Source organism: Hyla sarda, unplaced genomic scaffold, assembly GCF_029499605.1.
Source record: "Hyla sarda isolate aHylSar1 unplaced genomic scaffold, aHylSar1.hap1 scaffold_72, whole genome shotgun sequence".
Taxonomy (NCBI): Eukaryota; Metazoa; Chordata; class Amphibia; order Anura; family Hylidae; genus Hyla; species Hyla sarda.
Window position 1 is genome coordinate 36,460 of NW_026610740.1, and position 9,030 is coordinate 45,489.

The 9,030-nt window shown below is 41.4% G+C and overlaps 1 long non-coding RNA gene across 1 annotated transcript; it reads left to right on the forward strand.

The window, feature by feature from the left end:
- The first annotated feature begins 2,736 nt into the window (after window positions 1-2,736).
- On the forward strand, window positions 2,737-8,830 carry LOC130344430 (uncharacterized). The gene is made up of 3 exons (XR_008883366.1): window positions 2,737-2,845; window positions 4,176-4,231; window positions 8,639-8,830. It is a non-coding gene; the product is annotated as an uncharacterized LOC130344430 (long non-coding RNA).
- The last annotated feature ends 200 nt before the right edge of the window (window positions 8,831-9,030 follow it).

Here is a 9,030-nt window from a genome sequence, read left to right on the forward strand (position 1 = left end):
CATACACAGTGTCATACGGTACCCATATACAACCAGACCATACACAGTGTAATACTGTACCCATATACAACCAGACAGTACACAGTGTCATACTGTGCCCATATACAACCAGACAGTACACAGTGTCATACTGTACAAATATACAACCAGACCATACAGTGTCATAGTGTACCCATATACAACCAGACCATACACTGTGTCATACTGTACTCATATACAACCAGACAGTACAAAGTGTCATACTGTACCCATATACAACCAGACCATACACAGTGTCATACTGTACCCATATACAACCAGACCGTACACAGTGTCTTACTGTACCCATATACAACCAGACCGTACACAGTGTCATACTGTACCCATATAAAACCAGACAGTATACAGTGTCATACTGTACCCATATACAACCAGACAGTACACAGTGTCATACGGTACCCACATACAACCAAACCATACACAGTGTCATACTGTACCCATATACAACCAGACCATACACAGTGTCATACTGTACCCATGTACAACCAGACCATAAACAGTGTCATACTGTACCCATATACAACCAGACCATACACAGTGTCATACTGTACCCATATACAACCAGACCATAAACAGTGTCATACTGTACCCATATACAACCAGACCATACACAGTGTCATACTGTACCCATATAAAACCAGACAGTATACAGTGTCGTACTGTACCCATATACAACCAGACAGTACACAGAGTCATACTGTACCCATATACAACCAGACCATACACAGTGTCATACTGTACCCATATACAACCAGACCATACACAGTGTCATACTGTACCCATATACAACCAGACCATAAACAGTGTCATACTGTACCCATATACAACCAGACCGTACACAGTGTCATACTGTACCCATATACAACCAGAGCATACACAGTGTCATACTGTACCCATACACAACCAGACAGTACACATCGTCATAATGTACCATATACAACCAGACCATACACAGTGTCATACTGTACCCATATACAACCAGACCATACACAGTGTCATACTGTACCCATATACAACCAGACCATACACAGTATCATACTGTACCCATATACAACCAGAATACACAGTGTCATACTGTACCCATATACAACCAGACCATACACAGTGTCATACTGTACCCATATACAACCAGACCATTCACAGTGTCATACTGTACCCATATACAACCAGACAGTACAGTGTCATACTGTACCCATATACAACCAGACCATACACAGTGTCAAACTGTACCCATATACAACCAGACAGTACACAGTGTCATACTGTACCCATATATAACCAGACCATAAACAGTGTCATACTGTACCCATATAAAACCAGACCATACACAGTGTCATACTGTACCCATATACAACTAGACAGTACACAGTGTCATACTGTACCCATATACAACCAGAACATACACAGTGTCATACTGTTCCCATATAAAGCCAGACCATACACAGTGTCATACGGTACCCATATAAAACCAGACCATACACAGTGTAATACTGTACCCATATAAAACCAGACCATACAGTGTCATACTGCCTCCATATACAACCAGACCATACACAGTGTCATACTGTACCTATATACAACCAGACCATACACAGTGTCATACTGTACCCATATACAACCAGACAGTACACAGTGTCATACTGTACCCATATACAACCAGACCATACACAGTGTCATACTGTACCCATATACAACCAGACCATATACAGTGTCATACTGTACCCATATACAACCAGACCATACACAGTGTCATACTGTACCCATATACAACCAGACCACACACAGTGTCATACTGTACCCATATACAATCAGATTCTGGGCCATTCAGGCACTAGGGTCTTTGTTGATTACTTCCTAGATATGCTCCATAGATTGTGGGGTTCCCATCGGCCATCTCTACCGGACCTTCCGTGTCCCATCTGCGTCTATAAAGCGCCTCCTATGGGTTGAGAATTCAAGAAGTCATTACAACGTATGGGGCAACCGACCCCAGTCTGCAGCGGACATGAAAGGGCAGAGCGCTCCCCGGCGGGCACCTGATTAAGAGCGGCGGCCAGACCCTCCATGTTACGCTTCATTAATAGACTTTCCCTCTCGCCAGTCGTCGCCCTCATTACGCTAATTTCACACGTTTCCTTTACTTTGTAGCACACAATGACGGCTCCCGCGCATTGCTTCTGAAAGGAACCGCATCCGAAACCTCTACTGGAAACTCCGAAAACTGGCGACGATGTCCGTAATGAGATTCATGTGCAGATTGTCGTAGATTAAAGCAGCGGACAACGGTGGGGGGCGCCATAAAAACGACCCCATGAGACGCGCAAAAATTTATTTAAAATAATGTGCCTGGTCGTGTGCGGCCGCATCCTGTACGTATGGGGACTGTGATTCGGGCGCGTATCGGGGTCGTTCAGATAAGAACTTGCCGAATATTTCTTTGGCGCAGCGTTGCGACGGTATTTGGCGTATTCGGTATCTTTCAGCTGTTGGCAGGACGTCTGTCTTGTAAACGTCAGCTGGTGATGTTATAATGATCGCCCTCGGTGCGGGTGCGGCGCAGGATTTTATCAGCTGCCAGAGGGACTGAGCGGCGCACAAAGCAGCTGAGCAACAACCTCTGATTAAGGCGCGCGCCTCCGTAACCTCCAGCCCCCACACGGCAGACGCAGATGGTTAATATAAAGGGGCCACGTCATAGGGAACCTGTCACCTGCTTTATTCTGCTCAAACGGTGCGATCCTGGTAAACCTTGGTCTATGCTCCGGCAATTCAAAGAGATCATATGTGAAAAGCAGCGGGGACCCAGGTAAGTAGTCGGAGGGGGGACGGGGACATGCTTGAATGACGCGTCCCCCTCTATTTCCCTCAACTACAATTTTTATGTCTGTAAACCATAGTGTCGGAATCGTTTTTCTCGTAACCCTTCAATGTTGCCCGTTTCTTCGTCAAACAATCTTGGGCGGGACGTCCTACACCCCCAAACTGCTGTGAGATCTGTCCTTGGGGGTGGACTTCATTATACAGTATAACCACTTCGTGTCTTGTCGTTAGGCTCCGTCTGTGGAGTAGGACCTGGGACACTGTCTTTTCACCTTTGGAGCAGAGTTTGGCTGTTCCTCACCCAGTTTTAAGCCTCCTACACAGATGTTTCTGTTTCAGTTAATTTTATGTTTCAACCAATTTATATAATAATACAATAATCATTATCACCTGACTACAAATCCTACAAAATCCCTGATTTTATCTAAAATAATAAATGCTAAAAGTGAAGGGCGGTGACATCATATTCTATGGATTTACATTTCTCTTCTGTTGATTCACTATGCATTGTGTAAATTCATAAAAATAAACTATTATCTTATATCAATGATGTCATACAGGAGGCGGGGCTGTGATCACATGTCATTATATTACTATTATATTGTATCAGTGATGTCATACAGGGGGCGGGGCTGTGAACACATGTCATTATATTACTATTATATTATATCAGTGATGTCATACAGGGGGCGGGGCTGTGATCACATGTCATTATATTACTATTATATCAGTGATGTCATACAGGAGGCGGGGCTGTGATCACATGTCATTATATTACTATTATATTATATCAGTGATGTCATACAGGAGGTGGGGCTGTGATCACATGTCATTATATTACTATTATCTTATATCAGTGATGTCATACAGGGAGCGGGGCTGTGATCACATGTCATTATATTATATCAGTGATGTCATACAGGAGGCGGGGCTGTGATCACATGTCATTATATTATATCAGTGATGTCATACAGGGGCGGGGCTGTGATCACATGTCATTATATTATATCAGTGATGTCATACAGGGGGCGGGGCTGTGATCACATGTCATTATATTATATCAGTGATGTCATACAGGGGCGGGGCTGTGATCACATGTCATTATATTATATCAGTGATGTCATACAGGGGCGGGGCTGTGATCACATGTCAATATATTACTATTATATTATTGGTCAGTCTACGATTAAGCACCCAGGTGCGAAACGCATCAGCCATTGTCCTCTGTATAGTGTTTCTGTCGGATTTTCTAAATAAAAGCAAGCTTTTACCTGCAAACCCAGCGCTGGACAATTCTTCTTTCTACTATTGTACAGAGCCAAGGACGGGACCGGCATGTCCTTGCGCAGGTGTTCCGGATTCGTTTGAAGGGGTGAGCGGCATTACTTGTTGCTTTCTTATTATCATTATATTACTATTATATTGTATCAGTGATGTCATACAGGAGGCGGGGCTGTGATCACATGTCATTATATTACTATTATATTATATCAGTTATGTCATACAGGGGACGGGGCTGTGATCACATGTCATTATATAACTATTATATTATATCAGTGATGTCATACAGGGGACGGGGCTGTGATCACATGTCATTATATTATATCAGTGATGACATTCAGGGGGCGGGGCTATGATCACATGTCATTATATTACTATTATATTATATCAGTGATGACATTCAGGGGGCGGGGCTGTGATCACATGTCATTATATTACTATTATATTATATCAGTGATGTCATACAGGGGGCGGGGCTGTGATCACATGTCATTATATTACTATTGTATTATATCAGTAATGTCATACAGGGGGCGGGGCTGTGATCACATGTCATTATATTACTAATATATTATATAAGTGATGTCATACAGGGGGCGGGGCTGTGATCACATGTCATTATATTACTATTAGATTATATAAGTGATGTCATACAGGGGGCGGGGCTGTGATCACATGTCATTATATTACTATTATATTATATCAGTGATGTCATACAGGGGGTGGGGCTGTGATCACATGTTATTATATTACTATTATATTATATCAGTGATGTCATACAGGGGGCGGGGCAGTGATCACATGTCATTATATTACTATTATATTATATCAGTGATGTCATACAGGGGGCGGGGCTGTGATCACATGTCATTATATTACTATCGTATTATATCAGTGATGTCATACATGGGGCAGGGCTGTGATCACATCATTATATTACTATTATATTATATCAGTGATGTCATACAGGGGGCGGGGCTGTGATCACATCATTATGTTACTATTATATTATATCAGTGATGTCATACAGGGAGCGGGGCTGTGATCACATGTCATTATATTACTATTGTATTATATCAGTGATGTCATACAGGGGGCGGGGCTGTGATCACATGTCATTATATTACTATTATATTATATCAGTGATGTCATACAGGGGGCAGGGCTGTGATCACATGTCATTATATTATATCAGTGATGTCATACAGGGGGCGGGGCTGTGATCACGTCATTATATTACTATTATATTATATCAGTGATGCCATACTGGGGGCGGGGCTGTGATCGCATGTCATTATTTTACTATTATATTATATCAGTGATGTCATACAGGGTGCGGGGCTGTGATCACATGTCATTATATTATATTATATTATATCAGTGATGTCATACAGGGGGCGGGGCTGTGATCACATGTCATTATATTACTATTATATTATATCAGTGATGTCATACAGGGGGCGGGGCTGTGATCACATGTCATTATATTATATCAGTGATGTCATACAGGGGGCGGGGCTGTGATCACATGTCATTATATTACTATTATATTATATCAGTGATGTCATACAGGGGGCAGGGCTGTGATCACATGTCATTATATTATATCAGTGATGTCATACAGGGGGCGGGGCTGTGATCACGTCATTATATTACTATTATATCAGTGATGCCATACTGGGGGCGGGGCTGTGATCACATGTCATTATATTACTATTATATTATATCAGTGATGTCATACAGGGGGCGGGGCTGTGATCACATGTCATTATATTATATTATATCAGTGATGTCATACAGGGGGCGGGGCTGTGATCACATGTCATTATATTACTATTATATTATATCAGTGATGTCATACAGTAGGCGGGGCTGTGATCACATGTCATTATATTACTATTATATTATATCAGTGATGTCATACAGGGGGCGGGGCTGTGATCACATCATTATATTACTATTATATTATATCAGTGATGTCATACAGGGGGCGGGGCTGTGATCACATGTCATTATATTATATCAGTGATGTCATACAGGGGGCGGGGCTGTGATCACATCATTATATTACTATTATATTATATCAGTGATGTCATACAGGGGGCGGGGCTGTGATCACATCATTATATTACTATTATATTATATCGGTGATGTCATACAGGGGGTGGGGCTGTGATCACATGTCATTATATTACTATTATATTATATCAGTGATGTCATACAGGGGGCGGGGCTGTGATCATATGTCATTATATTATATTATATCAGTGATGTCATACAGGGGGCGGGGCTGTGATCACATGTCATTACATTACTATTATATTATATCAGTGATGTCATACAGGGGGCGGGGCTGTGATCACATGTCATTATATTACTATTATATTATATCAGTGATGTCATACAGGGGGCGGGGCTGTGATCACATGTTATAATATTACTATTATATTATATCAGTGATGTCATACAGGAGGCGGGGCAGTGATCACATGTCATTATATTACTATTATATTATATCAGTGATGTCATACAGGGGGCGGGGCTGTGATCACATGTCATTATATTACTATTGTATTGTATCAGTGATGTCATACATGGGGCAGGGCTGTGATCACATCATTATATTACTATTATATTATATCAGTGATGTCATACAGGGGGCGGGGCTGTGATCACATCATTATGTTACTATTATATTATATCAGTGATGTCATACAGGGAGCGGGGCTGTGATCACATGTCATTATATTACTATTGTATTATATCAGTGATGTCATACAGGGGGCGGGGCTGTGATCACATGTCATTATATTACTATTATATTATATCAGTGATGTCATACAGGGGGCGGGGCTGTGATCACATGTCATTATATTATATCAGTGATGTCATACAGGGGGCGGGCTGTGATCACATGTCATTATATTACTATTATATTATATCAGTGATGTCATACAGGTGGCAGGGCTGTGATCACATGTCATTATATTATATCAGTGATGTCATACAGGGGGCGGGGCTGTGATCACGTCATTATATTACTATTATATTATATCAGTGATGCCATACTGGGGGCGGGGCTGTGATCACATGTCATTATTTTACTATTATATTATATCAGTGATGTCATACAGGGTGCGGGGCTGTGATCACATGTCATTATATTATATTATATTATATCAGTGATGTCATACAGGGGGCGGGGCTGTGATCACATGTCATTATATTACTATTATATTATATCAGTGATGTCATACAGGGGGCGGGGCTGTGATCACATGTCATTATATTATATCAGTGATGTCATACAGGGGGCGGGGCTGTGATCACATGTCATTATATTACTATTATATTATATCAGTGATGTCATACAGGGGGCAGGGCTGTGATCACATGTCATTATATTATATCAGTGATGTCATACAGGGGGCGGGGCTGTGATCACGTCATTATATTACTATTATATCAGTGATGCCATACTGGGGGCGGGGCTGTGATCACATGTCATTATATTACTATTATATTATATCAGTGATGTCATACAAGGGGCGGGGCTGTGATCACATGTCATTATATTATATTATATCAGTGATGTCATACAGGGGGCGGGGCTGTGATCACGTCATTATATTACTATTATATTATATCAGTGATGTCATACAGTAGGCGGGGCTGTGATCACATGTCATTATATTACTATTATATTATATCAGTGATGTCATACAGGGGGCGGGGCTGTGATCACATCATTATATTACTATTATATTATATCAGTGATGTCATACAGGGGGCGGGGCTGTGATCACATGTCATTATATTATATCAGTGATGTCATACAGGGGGCGGGGCTGTGATCACATCATTATATTACTATTATATTATATCAGTGATGTCATACAGGGGGCGGGGCTGTGATCACATCATTATATTACTATTATATTATATCGGTGATGTCATACAGGGGGTGGGGCTGTGATCACATGTCATTATATTACTATTATATTATATCAGTGATGTCATACAGGGGGCGGGGCTGTGATCATATGTCATTATATTATATTATATCAGTGATGTCATACAGGGGGCGGGGCTGTGATCACATGTCATTATATTACTATTATATTATATCAGTGATGTCATACAGGGGGGCGGGGCTGTGATCACATGTCATTATATTATATCAGTGATGTCATACAGGGGGCGGGCTGTGATCACATGTCATTATTTTACTATTATATTATATCAGTGATGTCATACAGGGGCGGGGCTGTGATTACATGTCATTATATTACTATTATATTATATCAGTGATGTCATACAGGGGGCGGGGCTGTGATCATATGTCATTATATTATATTATATCAGTGATGTCATACAGGGGGCGGGGCTGTGATCACATGTCATTATATTACTATTATATTATATTAGTGCTGTCATACAGGAGGCGGGGCTGTGATCACATGTCCTTATATTACTATTATATTATATCAGTGATCAGCTCTGTGATCTTATAGATCTGCTCTTCCGGATGATGACCGCGGTGCTCAGAACCTTCTGCCTTCTATCCTTGATGTTCCGTGGCGTATTTCGCTATGTTCTCACCGATTCCCATGTTTGCGGAGTGGAGTCCCTGGTGATTAATAAATTATAACACAGATTTGTCTCTGGTGCCGTTGAGAGGATGAAGTGACAAGAGAGGCGGAGCAGACGCCAAAAGGTCACGGTAATTACTGCGCCGAACGAGGAAAAGTAAATGAAAGGGTGAAGGATGGACGAGCGACGACAACCCGACCGGAAATAACTGCGGTAAATTGTGTATAGAAAAAACGTGAATCCTTCATAATAGAGAAGAGACATCTAAGAGGTCATAAAACCGAAGGGCAGAGGGAT